The sequence below is a fragment of the Cavia porcellus genome, unplaced genomic scaffold (genome assembly GCF_034190915.1).
Source record: "Cavia porcellus strain 051 isolate PalLab524CR breed Dunkin Hartley unplaced genomic scaffold, mCavPor4.1 scaffold_31, whole genome shotgun sequence".
NCBI classification, from domain to species: Eukaryota; Metazoa; Chordata; class Mammalia; order Rodentia; family Caviidae; genus Cavia; species Cavia porcellus.
In genome coordinates, this window is record NW_026947514.1 from 17,518,412 (window position 1) to 17,533,405 (window position 14,994).

Here is a 14,994-nt window from a genome sequence, read left to right on the forward strand (position 1 = left end):
AAGGACATTCCAGAGAGAGAGAGAGAGGGATACCAGGATTCCAGCACAGTGGCAGAGAGGCCTCAATGAACAGGGCAGACAGTGGAATGAGGGAGTAAGGTGGACAAACTATAGCAGTAAAGTAAAGTAGCAGACATGAGGCAGAGACAGTAAGCTATAATCTTTAGTATAGATAGCTTTGATACACTATAAAAAAGAAAGGCAGAGGTCATTGTTAATAGTGTATTAGCATTTAAAAGTCACAGTAGTCTTATCGCTCTGTTTAGGTTGAATTTATTTTGTTCCAGTCTGTCCACTCATACGGATTTGAGGGCACAGATATCTGACCCAAAAAATAGCAGATTATACCATGGCAACTATCCTTAATTTCCTATTAACTTAAACTGAAACCCTGTATTACTTACATTGTCTTACTGTGACTGATCTTATTTGAATCTGATTCATTAGACCATGGTTTGGCTGATTTTATTTGAATTTGGTATACTTGATAATATCAACTCTAAAAGTAGAGGTAACTACTCTGAAGGTGACAAGATGTGAAAGATATCCATACCAGTTTTGATTATTAACAGCTCTGAAGTCCTACAATGTTTTCAAGGTTGTGTTTTAATAAAAATAGATATGTAATACTATGCTTAACTATATTAAGACTGATGATGTAGACAAGTCTATTGAAAATAACAAGAGAAAGCATAGTAACTACGGTAGATCACCTAATATTGTGATCTTATGTATCTTTTTCATTGCATGTTTTTGTAGGAATTTGTTTTGCTGTCTTGTTATGATTTGTTTTTTCCCTATAATACAGAAAGGATAGATAAACATGTAGAAATTCACAAATTGGAAGAATTTTTAAACTATTTATGGGAACAGATTATATAATCCAAGATGCAATGAACAAATACTCTGAAGAAGAAAAGACACTAACAAACTCAATGCTAATTCTGTAGCATTATGATATAAAATCTAGCAATACTATAATTCACTGTTCAGAGTGATAATAGTCTAGTCTCTTAAGTTCAATTTCAGCATATGTAAAGACAAGCACAGCTACTACAAAGAGAATGAGAGACACTATGGTAGTCTTATTGTCTTCCCCAATGTCAGATCTTGAAGACCTAAAAAGCCTTCATCATCCTATAATGATTTGATTAGTTCTATAATATGCAGTATGTATTTAATGTGTGTGAAGATGGGGACAACTATTTGGAAGAAAACTAGAAACAATTAGACAGTGAAGATCTCCAGTGGACTTGTTTTGAAATCTGTATTTTTTAAAATTGTTTCCTTTTGAACTGTTTTGTTCTGGTTTGATACATTTAATCTTATCCTCTTTAAGATTAAAAAAAAAAGTGTGTAGGACTCATAACCATATTACTAAGTTTTTGTTAGATCATTGGGCAGAACTGTTGGCAGTGTCACTATTTGAATGTCACTTTACGTACTTTAATTTTGTAACCTGAACAACTATTTCTAAGAAGACAATATGTAACTTATCAGCTGGTGATTTCTTACCGTTTATTTTTCTGTAATTCTGTATTATTTTTACCCTTTTTTTTTTCTCTATGTATTTTTTTGTTTTGTTTTGTTTTGTTTTTTCTATTTAAATTTAAAAAAAAAATTCCTTGGAGTTGGGTGGGGTGGCACACACCTATAAAGTCAGAACACTAGGAGACTGAGTCAAGAGGATAGAAAGTTTGAAACAGCTTGGGCAACGTAACAACTTAGAGAGGTGCTATATAGGAACAAATAATCAAAAGGCGTTTATTTAAGAATGGAGAATAGTATGAAGTCCTTCTGGTGAGTCCCAGATACTACACATACCTGCGCGCGCGCGCACACACACACACACACACACACACACAGACACACTCCATTAAGTACTAATTTAAGCACTAAAATATGTGTATGTTGTGGGGCCAACCAGGTAAATATGAGTTTCGCCTAAAGATTTTCCTATTTTAGTACTTTACCAAAATGAATATGATCACTTTTGGGGACCCACTATTATCTAGGAATTATAATGAAACTTGTCTAAATTTTTTTTTTAAATACCAACTTAAAACTAAGAAAATGGGTTCAGAGCTATAAGCAAGTTGACTAGAGACTTACTCATTCAATGATTCTGATAATGTTCAACTGAGCCCAAATGATACTGAAAATTGCTAGGACTGATCACAAAACAAATATACAAAAATCTACAAAAGGATGTTACCTCTGATTTAAGGTACCAAGAAGGGAACAGTAGGCACATATGTTTGTCACCCAAGTGACTTATCAATCTGTTTATCTCTTCATTTTCTTTTTCTCCTACTGGTACAACAAGATGTTAGTTACCTCTCTGCTCTCCTGTTTCTCAACAAATTCATTGATGTGCAGATGCAGGGAGTTCAAGACAAAAGAAGGTACAAGACGCTCCTCTATAGGTCATAATAGTGTTACTATTCAAATACAGTGTGAAAGGCATGGAAATCCTGAATCTGTACTGTAAAAAAAAATTAGCTCTCATATGGTGCAATGGTTTTCTCCACCTATGGTTTAATTCTGGAAGAAAAATGAGGAAAATGTGGAAATAGTCAAACAATTTCATGGTACAATTCTATTTTCTATTTTTGTAGTTTATTAGCCTAATTTGTAATAGGAGATTGTTTCTAATATTTTCTGGGATTAATGTTGTTTGAATACTTTTATTTTCAAAAAGAAAACCAATAAAGTTTCAGTACATTACTGTCTCAAATTACTCTTCTATAATCACTTGTTATCTGCCGTGTCTCCATTCTTTAACAGTTTATGTTTATAAAATTCCTCAAATTGTCAGTGTGAGGATTTAATCCATGTGGTATATACACTAAATTTCACCTGAAACATCTAGGGAGGTTTCTATGTATCAGTGTAATTTTCCAGGAAGAGTTTCCATAGCTTTTTTCAAATTTCCAAGCAATAAAATTTCATGGAACAAAAATAGATTCTTCCACTGATATGACAGCAAATATAAATAAGATTGGAGAGCACTGTTAATGTAGTTTCACTATGTGTGGGCTAAAACCCACCTATTATAAAATGAGTTGTCAAAATGAAAGAAAGCTAATGAAGTGAGTACTTCCTTCACATTTTTTTGCAAAGGAAGCCTCTCTTCTTTTGAGCACCTTGCCTGAACTATGGCAATAAGTTGCTAGTTATTTTCAGGATGATTGTCTGTAGGGATGTATAACAGTCACCCACTGATTTCCTATATTTTATAGAGTGTTTTAACTGGTGCATTGAATCTGCAACTCAGGTTTCCTGAGTTTTACACCCAAACACTCTCTATCATTTTACACTTTATATTGATTCTTAATATTTTACATATGCACTGATTCATTTTCCTCCTAAACTGGTCAGGAACATAATCGTATATACCTGAACATGATATAGTTGATCACTACATGTAGCAGGAAAAGCCACGCATCTATAATCCCAGCTCTCTGGAAGTCTGAGCCAGGATGATCACAACTTCAAACCCTACCTGGTAATTTAGTGACTTAGTGAGAACCTGTCTCATAAAAATCTCTCAAAGTGTCTGGGGATGTGGTTCTGGTCACATAGATGCCATAGGTTCTATCCATAGTACTGCAAATCTAGTTAATCGATCAATTATCAAATAGGATGGGCTTTGAATTCCAGAGTTTGAGTCAGAATCTGGCCTTACTAGATCTCCAAACCTGTTTCTTCATCTATAAAACAAAGCTATTATCACATTCCTCTCACTGTGTTTTTGATGTGAGGATACGTGTAAATCACTATATGGTGCTATAGAACAGATCAGTACACAAAAAGATACATGTAAATATTGGCATATATGAATGCACCAGTAAGTATTAAGATGCTTATACCTTGCTATATAGAGGATCTTATATGGTATCACTGTCAACAATAGTAGTTTTGACTGCAAAGGAATAGGTTAAAACTAGGCATCTCCCTTTTTGAGCTCTGAAAATGAGGCAAACATTATTATCATGAGAGGAGTAACATGTAAAATAAATGAACAAATAAGTTTTGATGTTTGCAACGTTCATCATGCTGGATATTAGAAAATTCTCCATGCCTGCATCATTCTTAAAGTATATTTTCCCTTTCAACTCAGTAGTCACAAGCAACAGTTGATTTTCATGTCAAACCTTCTCTTTCTAGTCTGTAAGGAAAGGTTAATTTGGCATAGACACAACCTCCCAAGTGCAAACAGCAAACTGCCTTATGCTTTGTGAATAAGCTTTTGTAAACAAAATAACAAGTACCAAGAATGTTTCACAGTAATTGAATCTAAGACAGCCAAACTGATGGGGGGGGGGGCAGGCAGAATTAGAGAAAAACTTCACTACAGAAGCCTTGAAAAGATTTCTAGTAGCATAACCTCCTTGTCTGTGAGCCTCCTCCTGACCCAAATATTTTTCATAAGCAAAATGATGCTGAAATTTTCATCACTATGACCAGGAGATCACACTATACAGTCTTATATCTAGCTGACTATTTAAATTCTCGCAGCAGGCTCTGCACATGTAGAGAACAATTTGTAGAAGAGGCAAGATGGATCTCTAGGAAAATATTAAATTGTAACTATATGGAAAAATCTAAAAAGCAAGTAAACCCCCATAAAACAAAACAACCAAAATAAGGATCACCCCAGAGGAATTCATATTCATCTTGTCTCTCTCTTTACTTCCCTTTTCCCTCTCTCTCTCTGTCTCTCTCTGTCTCTGTCTCTCTCTGTCTCTGTCTCTCTCTCTCTCTCTCTCTCTCTCTCTCTCTCTCTCTCTCTCTCTCCAGGAGGGAGCTTGCTGCCGCAACGCCAGCTGTTTCTGAGGCCTTGGAGCCTGCTTCACCTCTGAGGACATTAGCTTTAACCTTTCCCTCTCTTTGATTTAATCATATAACCATGTAATTAAAATCAAACAGTCAAGTTTCAGGGGCAGAGAAAAAGCCAGGGCTAGGCCAGTGCCATTTAGTCTAAGCAGATGGCAGACATGACACGACAGCTCAGATTGCATGTTACTAGCATTGGTGTAAGGTCCCATTAAACACATGCGACAGAAAGGTGCAGTCAGTCTGCTCAGAGAATGAAAGCTCTTCACCTGCTTCCGTGAGATAAGGTGCAATGTATTTTTAATGTATACTTTTATCTCTCCTTGGCAGTTAAGATGGTTTCCATGTGATAACCAAACCATAAGGTGAGCAAAGCTAATGGGCTTGATTTGTAGACAGCATATGGACTCCTCGGTTCAAATTAATGCATTCCTTCTCTTCTGTTGCCTACAGCTTTTCAAACATTGGGGAAAAGCTTTCGGGATTGAGTTTAAAGATGCTTCTTCAGTTTGCTTAACTGCAGTTAATAGCCAGGTGTTATTTCAACACCTGGTTGAGATCTGTTTTATGATTTTACTATGGCGAGATCAGCAACATCCTTGTTAAATTAACAATGTGTTGTCAAGGATGGTGTAGAAGGGAAGTTTCTACTCACTGAAGGTAAGTAGGTAAATTAGTACAAAATGTTTTGAAAGAGTATGATAATACAAAGGCTTTAAAATACAGACTTTCACTAGCCCAATGCAGTGATTATCTGAAATATACAAGTATCAGTAAAAATGTGTGCACATTGTTCTCTGTATTATCCTGAAAAAAAGTCATCTCAATTTCTACCACTTGTCTACTGATTAAATACATGTGGTGCATCAATAAGATGGAATCTCTTATTTAAAAAGTATATTTTATAAAAAGCTCAAATAAAGATGCAAATATGTTCAAATATATGTGTAAATTTTACTTTTTAAGAAAGAACATCCACACAGATACAAAAATGATGAAACTTCTTAGCTCAGGCTATTAACAATATTGATGATGTTTATTTTGAATTTTATATGGGTTTTTTTTAGATTTTCAACAATACACATATATGACAATTACATATATAAAGTGATTTACAAATTAATATCATGGCGTTTCCATGCCTCTCATACATCTGTGCTGTGTTTCACAGAAAGATTATAAACTAAAAAACTCTGCTGTCATTTTGCCATGAATTTAACAGGACAGGTTTAGCACAGATATAAATGTCAAGGCATTATTATTAATACTATTAATATTACCATTATTTTTTTTTACCTATTTTTGCCTTAATGTTCCTTAAATTGAATGAAATCATTCAGGTTTTTGTCAGATGACCTTGGAAAACAAGACCATAAATGAGACTAACTTAATCACAACAAAGTAACATTGACTTGACATAGCACTTGAGACTACATTTTGGAACATGTAATTTAAGAGTCTGAAATGACAACTGATGTCCCCTCTGTCCCAACCCACATAGATAATGAAGCCGGTGAAAGCTTTGTTTTCAGCATCCACCAGTCATGTACTCCTCAGGAGTGGGGTGGGGCACACCTGTACCTTCACACTGCTTCCTTGTGTTTGCATTTTCTGGGCATTAAACTTTCATCTTCCAAGTTCTGAGGAGAACCACTGAGTAGGTTAGGGTTTACTTCAGAACACATGAGGGTCCTAAGAGCTCCACCCAGCCCACAGGGTAAAATCCCTCAGCTGAACTGAATCTACAATGGCTAAACGCCAAGTGGATGTGGCTCCCATATTAATGTCCAAGCTGTCTACCAATGCCTGTGAATTTTCCCCTTCTGGCTATTCTCCTTGGGCAGAATTCTATGAAGATGGTTCTAAGGTGACCACCTACAACACAATGCCATGCTTCTCATGTACCCAGCAGATGCCCATACCCAGGACATCTGCTGGCCCCTCAGGGACACTACCTGCCTTCTGGACCTAATGCTGCTGTTGATCTTCAGCTCCCACCCTTTCTTCCATTACCTTGGACTACAGAGGATTAATCATGCTAGCTTGATGGGAGATTCAGTAACTGCCCCACCCAAACATAGGATTTCAGTGGGGCTCCAGTCAGTGTGGTGAGTATGCCCCTAAAATAGTGGTGTTCAGTGGGTAAACAGGGCCATTAGTAAAGTTCCCTCCAACTAACTTTAAGATCTTGGTGAGTCTGGAGATAGTGTGGATAATTCCTTTCTGCACACAGAGAACAGCAGACATGGTGAGAAGTGTGCCAATAAGGACTCCTCCAACTTGGAGAAAATCAGAAGGGCTTGGAGAAAATCAGACACACAAGTACACAATAGGGACACAGTAGGTCTCAGCTGGCACAAACACTATAGACAGGGAGATTTGGTGACCTGGACTAACCTGTACATAATGTAACAGTGGGAACTAAAAGATGACCTACATCATTGCTACTATCCTTGTCAGCCCAGGAAGAATATAGAACTCACCCAGCAGGCCCTGCAGTGGGAAGACAGGTGTTTGGCCCACCTCTTCATTGTGGGACCCAGCAATTGGGCAAACATTAACCTTATAGTAGGGCCCCAGGATACACATTACCAACAGTTGACACTAGTGGGATTAAAGGACTAAATATTAGTGCAAAAGGGGAAAATGGCAAAACAAAAAAGCAAAATGCAATGTCAAACATCTAGTCCAACAGGAGCAAGTACAGGAGACACTGAAGTACAGAACATCAAAAGTAATACACTGGAAATGTATGAAAAGATAGAAAGTGAAAAAAAAAAAAAAACTCCATGAGGCCATAGAGGAAGTCAAATTAGAAGTAATCTCTCATGTAAAGTCAGAAATAATGACCTTAGTAAAGGAGTTTTTCAGCACAATTAAAGAAGAAATAAATAACAAAGACAGAAGCATGGAAAACTGATTGAAATCTTGAATGAACAATATTGAAAACAAGCAGAATTCATGAAACAAACTCAAAGAGACATCCAAGAAATAATTTCTTTTGAAAGCTGGCAAAACTGTTTACATGAAACAGGATAAGACTTTGGATCTTGAGGACAGGATTGCAATTAGGGATCATGAAAGTATAGAACTTTTAAAAATAGCAAAGCATCATTAAATAACAACCCAGCAGCTTCCAGATGATGCCAAGAGAAACAATATAAGATTCATCAGCATCAGTGAAGATGTAAGAGTCAATGCAAATGACATAACTAAAATATTCACAGAAGTAATAGCAGACAATTTCCCAAACATGGAAAAAAATCTGATATGCAGATAAGTGATGCATATAGAATGCCAAACAATCACAACCAACATAAATCTACACTCAGACATATAATAATTAAGATCTCAGACATACAACATAAAAACGGAATACTAAAAGCTGTTAGAGAAAAGAGACAGCTCATCTATCAAGGAAAGCTCATTAGAATCACAGCAGACTTTTCAGGACAAACACTCAAGTCAGGATGAGCTTCGAGTGAGGTATTTCAAGCCTTCTAAGAAAACAGCTTTCAACCCAGATTGATGTACCCAGAAAAACTTTCATTCAAATTTAATGGAGAAACAAGATACTTTCATGACAAAGAAAAACTGAAGAAACTCATGTCCACCAAACTAACCTCAGAAAGAGTATTTAAAGACATACTACATACAGATAAAATGACCACAGTCTCCAGAACAACAACATAAAGAAACCACCAGGCAGGACAAGCAATTAAACAAGGGAGTAAAGCAGAAAACAAATCACTGGAACATAACATGGCAAAATTGATCAATACGTATCAGTTATATCTATAAATGTAAATGACCTCAATTCACTTATAAAAAGATATAGTTTGACAGAATGGATCAAGAAATATGATCCCACAAAATGCTATATATGAGAAACACGGCTGACTCAAAAGGAAACTCACAGATTAAAAGTCAAAGGATGAAAAACAGTATTCTATGCAACAGCAACCAGAAAAAGCAAGGGTAACTGTTCTATTTGCAGACAACATGAACTTCAAACCTAAAATTATTAAAAGAGACACAGAAGTCACTACTTGCTCATTATTGGGAAAATTCAAGAGAGAGAACTTACAATTATAAATATATATGCACCAAATACAGGATCACCCAACTATATAACAAAAATACTAGTGGACGTGAAAAACCAAATACACAAGAACATAATTATAACAGGGGACCTTAGCACCCCATTGTCATAAACAGATAGATCAACTAGACAAAGGGTCAGCAAAAAAATAGTAGAAGTGAATCATACTTGTGAATAATCATACTTGTGAACAATTTGACTTACAGAGTGTTCCACTCAACCACATCAAAATACACATTCTTCTCAGCTGCACATGGGACATTCTCCAAAAACAGACATTATATTATCCTAAAAAACATTCTTAAATAAATGCAAAGGTATTGAAATTATTCCATGCATAATATCTGACCATAGCACACTGAAATTGGAAACTTAAGGCAAAAGAAATTGCAAACCTGCATAAATACACAGAAATTAAATAACAACCTTCCAAGCAACCAGTGGGCTACAGATAAAGTTAAAGAAAAAATAAAGCAATACCCATAATTCAATGAAAATGTGGAAACAACATACTATAATCTGTGGTATACAATGAAAGCATTCTTAAGAGGGAAATACATAGCAATAAAGTGCCATATCAAGAAAACAGAACTAGAACAAATAAACAACGTAAGGCTTCATCTCAAGCTTCTAGAAAAAGAAGAGCAAGTTAAATCCCAAGCTCATAGAAGAAAAGAAATTGTAAAGATATTGTTATATTGTTATGTCCTGTTTTATCTCAATCTCTCCCTTATTCTTTAAAAAAATTATTTAGTTATTTCTTATGTTTGTTTTAATTAAGGGGAAAATTTAAAAAATTAGCAGGATATATAATAGTAACTTTTTTTATTTCCTATTAACTTGTTTTGAAGTCCTGTAATACTCCCACGATCTTGTTTTGACTGATTAGACTCTGTTCCATTCTGTATGATAGTATCAAGTTTGAGGGTATAGGCAACTACTTTGAAGGCAATAAGATTCACTAAGATGCCCATTCTGGTTTGACTATTGTCTCCTTTGGAAGTCCTGTAATGTTTACAATGCCTAAGTTTTATTGGTCTTGTTCTCTACTGTTTTGTCCAACTTTATAATATCTAATGAGATAGACAATTCTTTTTAAGGAAACAAGAGACATCAATGATAACCATTGTTGATAACCTTGTACTCTGTTTTACATCATGTGCTATGTCTATCTTTGGTTTTAACTGACAGCTTTGTTTTGCCATATTTGACTTTATTCTCTCCCCCCCAAAAAAGTAGTAAGAACTAAGGAGTAATAAAACCCAGAATGTGTAAATTTTGTTGTAAAAAAGAGAAGGAAAAAAAGAGCTCTAAAGGATACAACAGCAAGTGTGTTTAGGGGTGTTAAATAGCTGACCATATTAATGTTTTTGGTTGCATCATTGAACACAACTGTTTGCAGTCTCTCTGTTTGAATGTCCACTTTGTATTCTTTGATACTGTGATTTGAGCAACTATTTCTAAGATGATAATATGTAATCTATTAACTGGTGATTTCTTACTGTTTTTTTTTTTTTTTTGTAGTTCTGTATTACGTGTACCCTTACACTGCTTTGTTTTGTTTTGTGTTTTTCTCTTTTTCCTTTTAAATAAAATTTTAAAAAAAGAAATTGTAAAGATTAGAGAAGAAATCAATGCAACTGAAACTAAAACAACAATACAAAGAGTGAATGAATCAAAAAGCTGTTTTTTTGAGAGAACAAACCAAATTGATAAACCTCTAGCTAACCTTATCAAGAAAAAGAAAGAAAAAACCAAAATCCACGCAATAAGGACTGAAAAGAGGTAAATTACTACAGATCCTGTGGAAATTCAAAAGATCATGAATACCTACTTTAAAAATCTCTACTCTCATCGATTGGAAAACGCAGAGGAAATGGACAGATTTCTAGAAACATATGAATTACCAAAACCCAACCAAGAAGATATAGCAATTTTGAATAACCCAATATCAGCTATTGAAATTAAAAACATAATCAAAAACTTACCAACAAAAAAAAAGCCCAGGTCCTGATGGATTCACTGCTGAATTATACACGAAATTTAGAGAAGTTTTGATGCCAATACTCCTTAAACTCTTCAAGGAAATTGAAAGAGAAGCAGTCTTCCCTACAGCATTCCTGGCGGCATGTATTGCTCTGATGCCCAAACCATAAAAAGACCCATCCAAAAAGGACAACTATAGGCTAATCTCACTAATGAACAAGGATGCAAAGATTCTCAATAAAATACTGGCAAATAGAATTCAGCAAATCATTTAAGATTTGCTGTGATGTAAGATTATACATCACAACCAAGTGAGATTCACTCCAGGAATGCAGGGATGGTTTACCATACACAAAATCAATAAATGTAATACACCATATCAATAGAGCCAAAAACAAAAACCACATGATTATCTCAATAGATGCAGAAAAAGCTTTTAATAAAGCCCAACACGTTCATGATAAAAACCCTTCAGAAACTGAGAAAACACGGTTCTATCTCAATTGTATACAGGTCATCTATGACAAACTAATAGCCAACATTATACTAAGTGGACAAAAACTGAAAGCTTTCACTTTAAAATCAAGAACGAGACAAGGATGTCCATTATCACGATTCCTATTCAATATAGTTCTGGAAATACTACCGAGGGCAATCAGGCAAGAGAGAAATAAAATTAATAGAGAAGAAGTTAAATTATCTCTATTTGCAGATGACATGATACTCTATATAGAAGACCCCAAAAACCCACTAAAAGACTACTAGAAGTAATAAACAAAGTCAGCAGTAGACAAAAATCATCCCTGTATACAAAGAAAAAACTCACTGAAAGAGAAATTATGTAAATATTACCCTTCACAATAAAATCTAAAAAAATGAAATACTTTGGAATCAACCTAACTAAGAATACAAAAGTCCTATATGCTGAAAACTATGCTACACTAGAAAAGGAGATTGAAAAGGATATTAGAAAACGGAAGGCTATTCCTTGCTCTTGGCTAGGAAGAGCCAAACTTGTTAAAATGGCTATACTCCCAAACAGTTATACAGATTTAATACAATCCCAATCAAAATACTATTAACGTACCTCACAGATCTAGAGAAAACACTCCTAAAATTCATTTGGAAACAGAAGAAACCTAGAATAGCAACAGAAATTCTGGGCAAAAAATGCAAGGTAGGAGGTATCTCAATTCCTGACTTGAAAATATACTACAAAGCCACAATGATAAAATCATCATGATGCTGGCAAAGAAATAGACCTGAGGATCATTGGAACAGATTAGAAGATATAAACACAACTACAAAGACACTCTGCCACCTGATATTTTATAAAAGTGCTAAACATGTTCACTGGAAGAAGGATAGCCTCCTTAATAAATGGTAAAATTGGAAAAATTTGCTCTCCACATGCCAAAGACTGAAACTAGAACCATGCCTGTGACCATACACTAAACTAAATTTTAAAAGGATCAAAGACATAACTATTAAAACAGAAACAGTAAATCTACTGGAAGACAAGGTAGGTAGATGTCTTGGAGACATAGGAGTGGGCAGAGTATTCATGAACAAAATGCAAAGTGCACATGAACAAAATTCAAAGAATCAGCAACTGGGATCCCATATCACTGAACAGTTTCTGCACTTCAAAAGAAATCATCAACAGAGTGAAAAGAAAACTACAGTGTAGGAAAGAATTTTATCCAGCAACTCCTCAGACAAAGGACTTATATCCAGAACATATAAAGAATTGAAAAACATCAGGCCCCCCAAATTCAAAGACCCTCTCTGAAAATGGACATCTGAGATGAACACACAGTTCTCAGATGAAGAAATACAAATGGCATACAGTAAATACATGAAGAAATGTTCACCATCACTGATCATTTGAGAAATACAAATTACAGTAGCAATTGAGATCTCATTTCATTCCAGAAAGAATGGCTGCCATCAAGAAATCAACTGATAACAAATGTTGGCGAGGCTGAGGGAACTGTAGGAAGTGTATTCTGGTGCAACCACTATGGAAATCAGTATGAAAAATTCTCAGAAGATTAGGATTGAAAGTTCCATTCAATCTAGTTATTCCCCTCCTGGGTATTTTCCTAAAAAAAACTGAAAACGTCTTATCACAGTGATATATGTGCACCCATGTTCATAGCAGCACAATTTGTAATGGCTAAATCTTAGAAACAACCAAAATGCCCATCAACTGCAAGATGAATGAAAAAGATGTGGTATTTTTCTACATTGGAATATTACTCAGCTATAAAAAATGACCTTGAGGCCTTCATAGGTAAATGGACACAACTTGAGAGTAACGCCCATTAGTGAAATAAATAAGAATCATATTTATAAATATCACATTGTGTCTCTAGTATAAAAAGTAATAAGAACTGTAGGAATGAAAAAACCCAATATGTGTAATTACTATTGTTAAAAAGGGAGGAAAAGAAAGTGCTATAAAGGACATAACTGCATGTATGTTTAAGTGTGTAGGATTGATAACCACATTACTAAGTTTTTGTTGGATTTTTGAACAGAACTGTTGCAGTCTCACTGTTTAAATGTCCACTTTGTATGCTTTAATTTTGTAACTTGAACAACTATTTCTAGGAGGACACTATGTAGTTTATCACTAAATTTATGTAATTTAGTGATTCTTATTATTTATTTTTTTGAAGTTCTGTATTATTTCTACCATTTTTTCGCTCTTTTTCTCTTTAAATAAAATTCTTTGAGAATGATGGTTCTAGGGGTTCTCTCAGGATATCAGACTATGGTCAAGAGTTTTTTAGTCATCTGACAGAGCAACCTAGCAATTCTGAAACTGAAATCCCACATTTCTCTTACATGGGAGCTTGCCTGTGTAATTAGCTGTTCAATCATCTGACAATTAGCCCAAAAGAATGACAAGTTCTTCCAATTGCTGTTTCAAAAATGTGTAACTGAATATGAAGTTAAAGATCAAGCTTCCAAAGGTGATGAAATGACTTGCATATGATTTCATGCATTTGTACTCTTTCTAGGAGAATTTTATCTTAACCTGGAGATAAAGGGAACACACGGGCAGATTACAAGAGCAGATATTTTTCAAGAGATCTGTGAATGAAAGGAATTATTAAGTGTCTTTTTGTCTAATCTTACAGGTGACAGTTTAATTCTTCTAGTAAAATTACTACAATTGACAGGGTCTATTTTGGAAGTGCTTGGAAGGAAGAAGGAAAATACTGCTGTTTAAGAATTTATTGAGAGAACTGAAAATATTGGCCTACATGCAAACTGCTGCAGACATATAAAGCAAATGCTTTGAAGCTTGTGGAACTCAGGTCGAGTAACTGGGGGAGAAACCATGCAATTTCACCATACAGAGGAACAACACCTAAAAAATGATCCTAGCTACTTTATGAATGAATGAACTAACATTTTATACATTTGATGGTTATCCTTTCAGTGCAGCCGATCCAGATAACCAAGAGAAATAGCAACAGTTACTTGAAAGAGAGGACCTTAACCCCCAGATTATGAAGGAAATAGAACAGATCTATCAGCGGCTGTTGACCTGTACTTGGATAATACTGATGAGATGAACCGGGAGACCAAAGAAGCTTATGAAGAGTTTTGTTTTGAATTTGAGCATAAGCAAAAATTATAAAGTTAAATTTCAACATATCATTTTTATGAAATAGTTTAAGTATGATGGTTTAGCCTAACACAAAAAAGTAAGAACATGTATCAAATACAAGAATGCTGAGTTACATTAATAATATATGCAATTTTAACTTTAATGAACAGTCTGCCAAAATAAATTTTATTCACTATAAGTTATAGTTTATTATGTACAGTTAATTCCACAGCTTTGACTGTAGTAAGACCTGTTTTGAAATAAATCAAATGCTAAAAGTAAAAGTAAAAACAGGATGATAATAAAGGTACAGTTTTTATACTTGGATTTAAAAGAAAAAGAGTCATTTCTCTATGCTTGCCTCATTTTTTTCCTAGAAATCTTACTGCTCAGCCATCCTTGTGTCTACTATGAACACAGAAAGAGAGAATCATACTCATGA

General features: G+C 34.8%; 1 pseudogene; it reads left to right on the forward strand.

Moving 5' to 3' along the window:
- The first annotated feature begins 6,537 nt into the window (after positions 1 to 6,537).
- On the forward strand, positions 6,538 to 14,582 carry LOC106028194 (polyadenylate-binding protein-interacting protein 1-like; annotated as a pseudogene).
- The last annotated feature ends 412 nt before the right edge of the window (positions 14,583 to 14,994 follow it).